Raw genomic sequence first — 13,620 nt, forward strand, 5'->3', positions numbered from 1 at the left:
CATACTGTAACTGGCTCAGCATTGCTGCATCATGAGGGTATCAGCTCTGCTACATAACTGGCTCAGCTCTACCTGGTCATGCAGGTATCAGGTGTGCTACATCATTGGCTCATCTCTGCCGTGTCATGTGGGTATCAGCTCTGCTACATCACTGGCTGTGCTCTGCCATGTCATGCAGGTATCGGCTCTGCTACATCTCTGGATCAGCTCTGCCATGTCATGCAGGTATCGCCTCTGCTAAATCACTGGCTCATATATGACCTGTAATGCGGGTATCGGCTCTGCTACATCACTGGCTGAACTCTGCTGTGTCATGCAGGTATTGGCTCTGCTACATCACTGGCTTAGCTCTGCCGTGTCATGCGGGTATTGGCTCTGCTACATCACTGGCTTAGCTCTGCCGTGTCATGCTGATATCTGCTGTGCTATATTACTGGCTGAGCTCTGCCGTGTCATGCAGGTATTGGCTCTGCTACATCTCTGGCTCAGCTCTGCCATGTCATGCAGGTATCTCCTCTGCTACATCACTGGCTCATATATGACCTGTCATGCGGGTATCGGCTCTGCTACATCACTGGTTGAACTCTGCCGTGTCATGCAGGTATTGGCTCTGCTACATCACTGGCTTAGCTCTGCCGTGTCATGCGGGTATTGGCTCTGCTACACCACTGGCTTAGCTCTGCCGTGTCATGCTGATATCTGCTCTGCTACATTACTGGCTGAGCTCTGCCGTGTTATGCGGGTATTGGCTCTGCTACATCACTGGCTCAGCTCTGTTGTGTCATGTGGGTTTGACATTTGCTACACCACTTTCTCATCTCTGCCATATCATGCGGGATATCTGTTCTGCTACATCACTGGCTGAGCTCTGCCGTGTCATGCAGATATAGGCTCAGCTACATCACTGATTAAGCTCTGCCGTGTCATGCGGGTATCGGTTGTGCTACATGAATGGCTCAGCTCTGACTTGTCATGCGGGTATTGGCTCTGCCACATCACTGAGCTTTGCCATATCATGCGGATATCAGCTATGCTACATCACTGGCTCAGCTCTGCCTTAACATGCGGGTATTGGCTCTGTTACTTCACTTTTTCAGCTCTGCCATGCTATGTGAGTATCAGCTTTGCTACATTACTGGCGCAGCTCTGCCGTGTCATGCAGTTACTGGCCTGCTAAATCTTTGGCTGAGCTCTGCCGTTTCATGCGGGTATCAACTCTGCTACATCACTGGCTGAGCTCAGGCGTGTCATGTGGGTATCAACTTTGCTACATAACTAACTGAGCTCTGCCGTGTCATGCGGTTATAGGCTCTGCTACATCACTGGCTCAGCTCTGCCGTAACATGCGGGAATCAGCTTTGTTACTTTACTTTTTCAGCTCTGCCGTGCCATGTGGGTATCGACTCTGCTACATCACTGGCTGAGCTCTGCCGTGTCATGCAGGAAATGGCTCTGCTACATCCCTAGCTCAGCTATGCCGTGTCATGCGGGTATAAGCTCTACTACATAACTGGCTCAGCTCTTCCGTGTCATGCGGGTATCGACTCTGATAGATCACTGGCTCAGCTCTGCCGTGTCATGCAGCTATCCGCACTGCTACATCACTGGCTGACCGTTGCCATGTCACGCAGGTTTTGGCTCTGCCACATCACTGGCTCAGCTCTGCAGTGTCATGCGGGTTTCGGCTCTGCTATATCACTGGCTCAGCTTTTCCGTGTCATTCGGGTATCAGCTCTACTACATAACTAGCTCAACATTGCTGCATCATGTGGGTATAAGCTCTGCTACATAACTGGCTCAGCTCTGCCGTTTCATGCAGGTATCGGCTCTGCTATATCTCTGGCTCAGCTCTGCCTTGTCATTCAGGTATCGTCTCTGCTACATCACTGGATTAGATATGACCTGCTTTGCGTTTATCGGCACTGCTACATCCTTGGCTCAGCTCTGCCGTGTCATGCGGGTATAGGCTCTGCTACATCACTGGCTCAGCTTTGCCATTTCATGCGGGTATTGGCTTTGCTACATCACTGGCTTAGCTTTGCCATTTCATGCGGTTATCTGCTTCGCTACATCACTGGCTGAGCTCTGCCTCGTCATGCGGGTATCAGGTCTGCTACATCATTGGCTCAGTTCTGCTTTATCACGTGGGTATCGGCACTGCCACATCACCTGCTAAGCTCTTCCGTGTCATGCAGGTATTGGCTCTGCTACATCACTGGCTTAGCTCTTCCGTGTCATGCGGGTTTCAGCTCTGCTATATCGCTGGCTCAGCTCTGCCATGTCATTCGGGTATCGGCTCTGCTGCATAACTGGCTCAGCAATGCTGTGTCATGTGGGTATCAGCTCTGCTAAATAACTGGCTCAGCTCTGCCTTGTCATGCAGGTATCAAATGTGCTAAATCACTCGCTCATCTTTGCCGTGCCATGCGGGTATTGGCTTTGCTACATCACTGGTTGTGCTCTGACGTGTCATGCAGGTATAGGCTCTGCTACATCTCTGGATTAGCTCTGCCATAACATGCAGGTTTCGCCTGGTTAAGCTATGGCCTGTTATGCGGTTATCGGCACTGCTACATCCTTAGCTCAGCTCTGCTTTGTCATGTGGGTATGGGCTCTGCTACATCACTGGCTCAGTTCTGCCCTGTCATGCAGGTATCACCTCTGTTACATCACTGGCTAAGCATTTAGTGCCATGTGGGTATTGGCTCTGCTACATCAATGGCTGAGCTCTGCCGTGTCATGCAGTTATCAGGTCTGCTACATCATTGGCTCAGTTCTGCTGTGTCATGCGGGCATCATCTCTGCCACATACCTGCTAAACTCTGCTGTATCTTGCGGGTATTGGCTCTGCTACATTACTGGCTCAGCTCTTCCGTGTCATGCGGATATCAACTCTGCTACATCACTCGCTAAGCTCTGCCGTGTCATGCAGGTATTCACACTGCTACATCACTGGCTCAGCTCTGCTTTGTCATGCAGGTATCAGCTCTGCTTCATCAACAGCTCAGCTCTGCTGTGTTATGGGGATATCAGCTCTGCTTCATCAATGGCTCAGTTCTGCCGTATCATGCGGGTATAGGGTTTGCTATATCACTGGCTCAGCCCTGCCGTGTCATGCGGGTATCGGCTCTGCTACATCACTGGCTGAGCTTTGCCGTGTCATGCGGGTATCGCCTCTGTTACATCACTGGCTCAACTCTGCCGTGTCATTTGGGTATCAGCTCTGCTACATTACTGGCTCAGCATTGCAGCGTCATGTGGGTATTAGCTCTACTACATAACTGGTATAGCTCTTTCTCATGCGGGTATCGGCTCTGCTACATCACTGGCTCAGATATGACCTACTATGCGGGTGTCGGCACTGCTACATCCTTGGCTTAGCTCTGCCGTGTCATGCGGGTATTGGCTCTGCAACATCACTGGCTCTGCTTTGCCATTTCATGTGGGTATCGGCTCTGCTACATCACTGGCTCAACTTTGCCATTTCATGCGGGTATTGGCTCTGCTACATCACTGGCTGAGCTCTGCTGTGTCATTTGAGCATAGGCTCTGCTACATCACTGGCTGAGCTCTGCCGTGTCAAGTGGGTATCAGGTCTTCTACATCATTGGCTCAGTTCTGCTCGTCACGTGGGTATCGGCTCTGCCATATCACCTGCTAAGCTCTGCCGTGTCATGCAGGTATAGGCTCTGCTACATCACTGGCTTAGCTCTTCCATGTCATGCAGGTATCGGCTCTGCAACATCAGTGGCTCACCTCTGACGCGTCATGTGAGTATCGGCTCTGCTACATATCTGGCTCAGTTCTGCCATGTCATGCAGGTATAGGCTCTGCTACATCACTGGCTTAGCTCTTCCATGTCATGCAGGTATCGGCTCTGCAACATCAGTGGCTCACCTCTGACGCGTCATGTGAGTATCGGCTCTGCTACATATCTGGCTCAGTTCTGCCATGTCATGCAGGTATCGGCTCTGCTCCATCACTGGCTCAGCTCGACCGTATCATGCAGGTATTGGCTCTGCTACATCACTGGCTGAGCTCTGCCATGTCATGCGGGTATAGGCTCTGCTACATCACTGACTCAGCTCTGTCGTATCATGCGGGTATAGAGTGTACTTTGCCGTGTCATGCAGGTATCGGCTTTGCTACATCTCTGGCTTAGCTCTGCCATGTCATGCGGGTATTTGCTCTGCTAGATCTCTGGCTTAGCTCTACCGTGTCATGTGGGTATAGGCTCTGCTACATCTCTGTTTTAGCTCTTCCATGTCATTCGGGTATCGGTTCTGCTACATCACTAGCTCAGCTCTGCCGTGTCATGCGGTTATCAGGTATGCAACATCACTGGCTAAGCTCTGCCGTGTCCTGCAGGTATTGGCTCTGCTACATTACCGGCTGAGCTGTACATTGTCATGCAGGTATCGGGTGTGCTCCATCAATGGCTCAGCTCTGCATTGTCATGTGGGTATCCTCTCTGCTACATTACTGGCTGAGCTCTGCCGTGTCATGCGGTTATCGGATGTGCTACATCAATGGCTCAGCTTTGCTGTGTCATGCAGGAATTGGCTATGCTACATCACTGGCTCAGCTCTGCCGTGTTATTCGGGTTTTGGCTCTGTTACATTACTGGCTCAACTCTCTTGTGTCATGCGAATATCGCCTCTGCTACATGACTGGCCTAGCTCTTTATGCGGGTATCGTCACTGCTATGTTATTTGCTCAGCTCTACCATGTCATACGGGTATAGGATCTGCTACATTATTGGCTCAGCTCTGCCTTATCATGTGAATATCGGCTTTGCTACATCACTGGTTGAGCTCTGCCGTGTTATGCGGGTATAAGCTCTTCTAAATCATTGGTTGAGCTCTGCCGTGTTATGCCGGTATTAGCGCTGCTACATCACTGGCTCCACTCTATAGTGTTATTCAGGTATAGGCTCTGCTACATCACTGGCTCAACTGTGCCGTGTCATCCGGGTATCTGCTCTGCCACATCACATGCTCAGCTATGCCATGTCATGCGGGTATAGGCCCTGCTACATCATTGGCATAGCTCTTCCGTTTCATGCAAGTATCGGCTGTACTACATCACTGGCTCAGTTCTGCTTTGTCATGTGAGTATTGCCTCTGCTTCATTATTGGCTTAGCCCATATCATGCGGGTATAGGGTGTGCTATTATCACTGGCTCAGCTCTGTTCTGTCATACTGATATCGACTCTACTACATCACTGGCTGAGCTTTGCCGTGTCATGTGGGTATTGCCTCTGGTACACAACTGGCTCAGCTCTGCTGTGTCATGAGGGTACCAACTCTGCTTCATCACCTGCTCAGCTCTGCCATATTATGCGGGTGTCGGGTGTGCCACATAACTGGCTCAGCTCTGCCATGTCATGCGGCTATCCGCACTGCTACATCACTGGCTTAGCTGTGCCATGTGATGCGGGTATCAGCTCTGCTTCATCAATGGCTCAGCTCTGCTGTAACATGCGGGTATAGAGTGTGCTATAGCACTGGCTCACCTCTGCCGTGTCATGCAGGTATCTGGTCTGCTACATCATTGGCTCAGTTCTGCTGTGTCATGTTAAATATTGTCTCTGCCACATCACCTGCTAAGCTCTGCCGTGTCATGCAGGTATCAGCTCTGCTACATAACTGGCTTAGCTGTTCCGCGTCATGCGGGTATCGGCTCTGCTCTATCATTGGCTCAGCTCTGCCGTGTCATGTGAGTATTGGCTCTGCTATATATCTGGCTCAGTTCTGTCATGCCATGCAGGTATCCACTCTGCTTCAACACTGGCTCAGCTCTGCCATGTCATGCGTGTATCGGCTCGGCTACATCACTGGCTGAGCTCTGCCGTGTCATGGGGGTGTTGGCTCTGCTACATCACTGAATCAGCTTTGCCATGTCATGCAGGTAATTGCTCTGCTTCATCACTAGCTCAGCTCTGTCGTGTCATGCGAGTATTAAATTTAGTTCATCACCAGCTCAGCTCTGCTTCGGCTTCGGCTCTAGTTCATCAATGGTCAGCTCTGCCGTATCATGCGGGTATAGGGTGTGCTATATAAACTGGCTAAGCTCTGCCGTGTCATACAGGTATTGCCTCTGCTACATCACTGGCTGAGCTTTGCTGTGTCATGCGGGTATCGCCTCTGTTACATCACTGGCTCAGCTCTGCTGTGTCATGCGGGTACCGACTCTGCTTCATCACCTGCTCAGCTCTGCCATATCTTGCGGGTATCGGGTGTGCTACATCACTGGCTCAGCTCTGTCGTGTCATGAGAATATTGGCTCTGCTACATCACTGGCTGACCGTTGCCATGTCATGCGAGTTTTGGCTCTGCTACATCACTGGCTAAGCTCTGCTATATCATGCGGGTTTTGGCTCTATTACATCACGGGCTCAGTTCTGCCGTGTCATTCTGTTATCGGCTCTGCTATATAACTGGCTCTGCATTGCGGTGTCATGCAGGTATCAGCTCTGCTACATTACTGGCTCAGCTCTGCCTTGTCATGCGGGTATCAGGTGTGCTACATCACTGACTCATCTCTGCCGTGTCATGCAGGTATCGGCTCTGCTACATCACTGGCTCAACTGTGCTTTGTCATCCGGTTATACGCTCTGCTAAATCACTGGCTCAGCTCTGCCGTGTCATTTGGGTATCAGCTCTGCTACATAGCTGGCTCAGCATTGCAGCGTCATGTGGGTAAAAGCTCTGCTACATAACTGGCTCAGCTCTGTCTTGTCATGCGGGTATCTGGTGTGCTACGTCACTGGCTCATGTGGTATGTGGGTATCGGCTCTGCTACACCTCTGGCTCAGTTGTGCTGTGTCATCCGGGTATTGGCTCTGCCAAATCACTTTCTCAGCTATGCCATGTCATGCGGGTATAGGTTCTGCTACATCATTGGCATAGCTCTTCCGTGTCATGCAAGTATCGGCTGCACTACATCACTGGCTCAGTTCTGCCGTGTCATGCGCGTATCGGGTCTGCAATATCACTAGCTCAGCTCTGGTTTGTCATGTGAGTATCGGCTCTGCTTCTTTATTTGCTTAGCCCATATCATGCGGGTATAGGGTGTGCTATATAAGTGGCTCAGCTCTGCCGTGTCATGCTGGTATCGGCTCTACTACATCACAGGCTGAGCTTTGCCGTGTCATGTGGGTATTGCCTCTGTTACACTGTTACATGAGGGTACCGACTCTGCTTCATCACCTGCTCAGCTCTGCCATATCATGCGGGTATCGGGTGTGCTACATCACTGGCTCAGCTCTGCTATGTCATGCAGGTTTTGGCTCTACTACATCAATGGATGAGTTCTGCCGTGTGATTGTTATCGGCTCTGCTACATAACTGGCTCAGCATTGCAGGGTGTCATGCGGATATCAGCTCTGCTACATAACTAGCTCAGCTCTGCCTTGTCATGCGGGTATCAGGTGTGCTACATCACTGACTCCTCTCTGCCGTGTCATGCAGGTATCAGCTCTGCTACATCACTGGCTCAACTGTGCTTTGTTATCCGGGTATAGGCTCTGCTACATTACTTCTGCTATGCCATGTGGGTATCAGCTCTTCTGCATCATTGGCTGAGCTCTGCCGTGTTATGTGGGTATCAGCTCTGCTAATTCACTGGCTCCGCTCTATAGTGTCATGCAGGTATCGGTTTTGCTACATCAATGGCTCAACTGTGTCGTGTCATCCGGGTATCGGCTCTGCCACATCGCTTACTCAGCTATGCCATGTCATTCAGGAATCGGCTCTGCAACATCATTGGCATAGCTCTTCTATTTCATGCAAGAATCGGCTGTACTTCATCACTGGCTCAGTTCTGCCGTCTCATGTGGGTATCGGCTCTGCAACATCACTGGCTAAGCTCTGCTTTGTCTTGTGAGTATCTGCTCTGCTACATCACTGTTTCAGCTCTGCCATGTCATGCGGGTATCAACTCTGCTACATCACTGGCTCAGCCCTGCCGTGTCATGCGGGTATTTGCACTGCTACATAACTGGATCTTATCTGCCATGTCATGCGGGTATCAGCTCTGCTTTATCACCAGCTCAGCTCTGCTGTGTCATGCGGATATCGACTCTGCTTCATTAATGGCTCAGCTCTGCCATATCATGTGGGTATCGGGTGTGCTACATCACTGGCTCAGCTCTGCCGTGTCATGTGGATATTGCCTCTGTTACACCACTGGCTAAGCTCTGCTGTGTCATGCGGGTACTGGCTCTGATTCATCACCTGCTCAGCTCTGCCATATCATGTGGGTATCGGGCGTGCTACATCACTGGCTCAACTCTTCTATGTCATGTGAGTTTTGGCTCTACTACAGCACTGGCTCAACTCTGCCGTGTGATTCTGTTATCGGCTCTGTTACATAACTGGCTCAGCGTTGCGGTGTCATGCCAATATCAGCTCTGCTACTTAACTGGCTCAGCTCTGCCTTGTCATGCGTGTATCAGTTCTGCTACATCACTTGCTGTCATGCAGGTATCGGCTCTGCTACATCTCTGGCTCAGCTCTGCCGTGTCATGCAGGTATCGGCTCTGCTACATCTCTGGCTCAGCTCTGCCGTGTCATGCAGGTTTTTCCTCTGCTACATCACTGGATCAGCTATGACCTGTAATGCTTGTATCTGCACTGCTATAACCTTGGCTCTATTGTGTCATGTGGGTATCATTTCTGCTACATCACTGGCTGAGCTCTGCCGTGTCATGCGGGTATCGGGTCTGCTACATCATTGGCTCAGTTCTGCTGTGTCATGTGGGTATTGGCTCTGCCACATCAACTGCAAAGCTCTTACGTGTCATGCAGGTATCAGCTCTACTAGATCACTGGCTTAGCTCTTCTGTGTCATGCAGGTATCGGCTCTGCTACATCACTGGCTGAGCTTTGCCGTGTAATGCGGTCAGTGGCTCTGCTACATCACTGACTCAGCTTTGCCGTATCATGTAGGTATTAGGTGTGCTACATCACTGACTGATCTCTGCCGTGTCATGCGGGTAGCGGCTCTGCTACATCACTGGCTGTGCTCTGCCGTGTAATGCAGGTATTGGCTCTGCTACATCTGTGGCTCAGCTCTGCTGTCATTCGGTTATCGGTTCTGCTGCATACCTGACTCAGCATTGCTGTATAATGCGGGTATCGCCTCTGTTACATCACTGGCTCAGCTTTGCCGTATCATGCAGGTATCAGCTTTGCTACATCTCTGGCTTAGCTCTGCCATTTCATGTGAGTATTGGCTCTCCTAGATCTCTGGCTCAGCTCTACCGTGTCATGTGGGTATTGCCTCTGCTACATCACTGGCTCAGCTATGACCTGTCATGCGGGTATTGGCACTGCTACATCCTTGGCTCAGCTCTGCCGTTTCTTGCGGGTATCGGCTCTGCTACATCAATGGGTCAGCTCTGCTGTGTCATGCGGGTATTTGCTCTGCTACATCACTGGCTCAGATTTGTCATGCCATGCGGATATCGCCTCTGCTACATCACTGGCTCAGCTCAGGCCTGTCATGTGTGTATTGGCTCAGCTAAATCATTGGCTCAACCCTGCCATGTCATGCGGATATTGGCTCTGCTACATCACTGGCTCAACTGTGCCGTGTCATGTGGGTATCGGCTCTGCCTTATCACTTGCTCAGCTTTGCCATGTCATGCGGGTATCGGCTCTGCTACATCACTGGCTGAGCTCTGCATTGTCATGCAGGTATCGGGTGTGCTACATCAATGGCTCAGCTCTGCTTTGTCATGCGGGTATAAGCTCTGCTACATTACTGGCTCAGCTCTGCTGTGGTATGCGGGTTTGGCTCTGTTACATCACTGGCTCAACTCTCTGTTACATCACTGGCTCAACTCATTGGCATAGGTCTTCCGTTTCATGCAAGTATCGGCTGTACTACATCACTGGCTCAGTTCTGCCATGTCATGCGGGTATGGCTCTGCAACATCACTAGCTCAGCTCTGCATTGTCATGTGAGTATCAGCTCTGCTTCATTAATGGCTTAGCCCATATCATGCGAGTATAGGGTGTGCTATATCACTGGCTCAGCTCTGCCGTGTCATGCTGGTATCGGCTCTACTACGCCACTGGCTGAGCTTTGCCGTGTCATGTGGGTATTGTCTCTGTTACACCACTGGCTGAGCTCTGCTGTGTCATGAGGATACCGACTCTACTTCATCACCTGCTTATCTCTGCCATATCATGCGGGTATCAGATATGCTACATCACTGGCTCAGCTCTGCTATGTCATGCGGGTTTTGGCTCTAATACATCACTGGATCAGTTCTGCCGTGTCATTCTGTTATCGGCTCTGCTATATAACTGGCTCAGCATTGCGGTGTCATGCGGGTATCAGCTCTGCTACATAACTGGCTCAGCTCTGCCTTGTCATGCGGGTATCAGGTGTGCTACATCACTGACTCATCTCTGCCGTGTCATGCAGGTATCGGCTCTGCTACATCACTGGCTCAACTGTGCTTTGTCATTCGGGTATAGGCTCTGCTATATCACTGGCTCAGCTTTGCCCTGTCATGCGAATATTGGCTCTGTTACATCACTGTCTGAGCTCTGCTATGCCATGTGGGTATCAGCTCTTCTACATCATTGGCTGAGGTCTGCCGTGTTATGCGGGTATCAGCTCTGCCACTTCACTGACACCGCTCTATAGTGTAATGCAGGTATCGGCTCTGCTACATCACTGGCTCAACTGTGTCGTGTCATCCGGGTATCGGCTCTGCCACATCACTTACTCAGCTATGCCATGTCATTCAGGTATCGCCTCTTCTATATCATTGGCATAGCTCTTTTGTTTCATGCAAGAATCGGCTGTACTACATCACTAGCTCAGTTGTCATGTGGGTATCGGCTCTGCATCATCACTGGCTAAGCTCTGCTTTTTCATGTGAGTATCGGCTCTGCTACATCACTGTCTCAGCTCTGTCATGTCATGCGGGTATCAGCTCTGCTTCATCACCAGCTCAGCTCTGCTGTGTCATGCGGATATCAACTCTGTTTCATTAATGGCTCAGCTTTGCCATATCATGCGGTTATAGGGTGTGCTACATCACTGGCTGAGCTCTGGCCTTTGATGTGGGCATTGGCCCTGCTACATCACTGGCTCAGCTTTGCCATTTCATAAGGGAATCGGCTCTGCTACATCAGTGGCTCATGGGAGTATTGCCTCTGTTACACCACTGGCTAAGCTCTGTTGTGTCATGCGGGTACGGGCTCTGCTTCATCACCTGCTCAGCTCTGCCATATCATGCGGGTATTGGGTGTGCTACATTACTGGCTCAGCTCTGCTATGTCATGAGGGTTTTAGCTCTACTACAGCACTGGCTTAACTCTGCCGTGTCATTTTGTTATCAGCTCTGCTTCATCACTAGCTCAGCTCTGGCCTTTAATGCAGGTATCAGCCCTGGTACATCACTGGCTCAGCTTTGCCATTTTATGCGGGAATCGGCTCTGCTACATCACTGGCTCAGCTCTTCCATGTCATAAGGGTATTAGCTCTGCTACATCACTGGCTCAGCTCTGCCGTTTTATGCGGGTATCGGCTCTACTACATTACTGGCTGAGCTCCGCCGTGTTATGCAGGTATCGGTTCCACAATATCACTGGCTAATCTCTGCCGTTTCATGTGGGTATCGGCTCTGCTACATCACTTGCTCAGCTTTGCCATTTAATGCGGGTATCGACAAGGCAAGATCACTTGCTCACCTCTGCCGTGTCATGTGGGTATCGTTTTTGCTACATCACTGGCTCAGCTTTGCCATGTCAAGAGGGTATTGGCTCTGCTACATCACAGGCTCAGCTCAGCCGTGTCATGCAGTTATCAACTCTGCTACATCACTGGTCCAGCTCTGCCGTTCCATGAGGGTATCTATTCTACTACCATTTTATAAGGGAATTGGATCTGCTACAACACTGGCTAAACTCTGCCGTATCATGCAAGTATCTGCTCTGCTACATCACTTGCTCAGCTATGCCGTGTCATGCGGATATCGGCTCTACTACATCATTGGCTCAGCTCTGCAGTTTCATGCAGGTATCGTCTTTGCAACATCATTGGCTCAGCTCTGCCATGTCATGTGGGTATCGACTCTGCAATATCACTGGCTCAGCTCTGCTGTGTCATTTGGGTATCGTCTCTGCAACATCGCTGGCTCAGCTTTGCAATATCATGAAGGTATCAGCTCTGCTATATCACTGGCTCTGCTCTGCCGTATCATGTGGGTATTGACTGCTACATCGCTGGCTCAGCTTTGCCATTTCATGCGGGTAACGGCTCTGCTACATCACTGGCACAGCTCTGCCATATCATGTGGGTATAAGCTCTGCTACATCACTGGTTCAGCCTTGCCATTTCATGCGGGTATATACTCTGCAACATCACTGGCTCAGCTCTCCCGTATCATGTGGGTATCGGCTCTGCTATATCACTGGCTCAACTTTGCCATATCATGTGGGTATAGGCTCTGCTACATCACTGGCTCAGCCTTGCCATTTCATGCGGGTATAGCCTCTGCTACATCTCTGGCTACGCTCTGCCGTGTCATGTGGGTATCGGGTCTGCTACATCACTGGCTCAGCTTTGCCATATTCTGTGGGAATAGGCTCTGCAACGTCACTGACTCAGCTTTGCCGTTTCAGGCGGGTATAGGCTCTACTACATCACTGGCTCAGACTTGCTATTTCATGCGGGTAGAGTCTCTGCAACATCACTGGCTCAGCTTTGCCACTTCATTTGGGAATAGGCTCTGCTACATCACTGGCTCAGCTCTGCTGTGTCATGAGCGTATCGGCTCTGCAACATCAGTGGCTCAGCTTTGCCGTTTCAGGCAGGTATAGGCTCTACTACATCACTGGCTCAGACTTGCTATTTCATGCGGGTATAGCCTCTGCAACATCACTAACTCAGCTTTGCCATATCATGAGGGTATCGGCTCTGCTACATCACTTGCTCAGCTCTGCCGTATCATGTGGGTATCGGCTCTGCTACATCACTGGCTCAGCCTTACCATTTCATGCGGGTATAGCCTCTGCAACATCACTGGCTCAGCTCTGCCATGTTATGTTGGTATCGGGTCTGCTATATCACTGGCTCAGCTCTGCCGTGTCATGTGGGTATCGACTCCGCAACATCACTGCCTCAGCTTTGCCATATCATGAGCGTATCGGCTCTTTTACATCACTGGCTCAACTCTGCCGTATCATGTGGGAATCGACTCTGCTACATCCCTGGCTCAGCTTTGCCATTTCATGAGGGTATCGGCTCTGCTACATCACTGGCTCAGCTCGGCCGTATCGGCTCTACCACATCACTTTCCCAGCTATGCCGTGTCATGCAGATATTGGCCCTGCTAAATCAATGACTTAGCTTTGGCGTTTCATGCGGGTATCGGCTCTACTACATCACTGGCTGAGCTCTGCCTTTTCATGCGGGTATCGTCTCTGCTACATCACTGGTTAAGCCTTGCCATTTCATGAGGGTATTGGCTCTGCTACATCACTGGCTCAGCTCTGCCGTATCATGTGGGAATCGACTCTGCTACATCCCTGGCTCAGCTTTGCCTTGTCATGAGGGTATACGCTCTGCTACATCACTGGCTCAGCTCTGCCGTA

The sequence above is a fragment of the Dendropsophus ebraccatus genome, chromosome 1 (genome assembly GCF_027789765.1).
Source record: "Dendropsophus ebraccatus isolate aDenEbr1 chromosome 1, aDenEbr1.pat, whole genome shotgun sequence".
In the NCBI taxonomy this organism is placed as follows: Eukaryota; Metazoa; Chordata; class Amphibia; order Anura; family Hylidae; genus Dendropsophus; species Dendropsophus ebraccatus.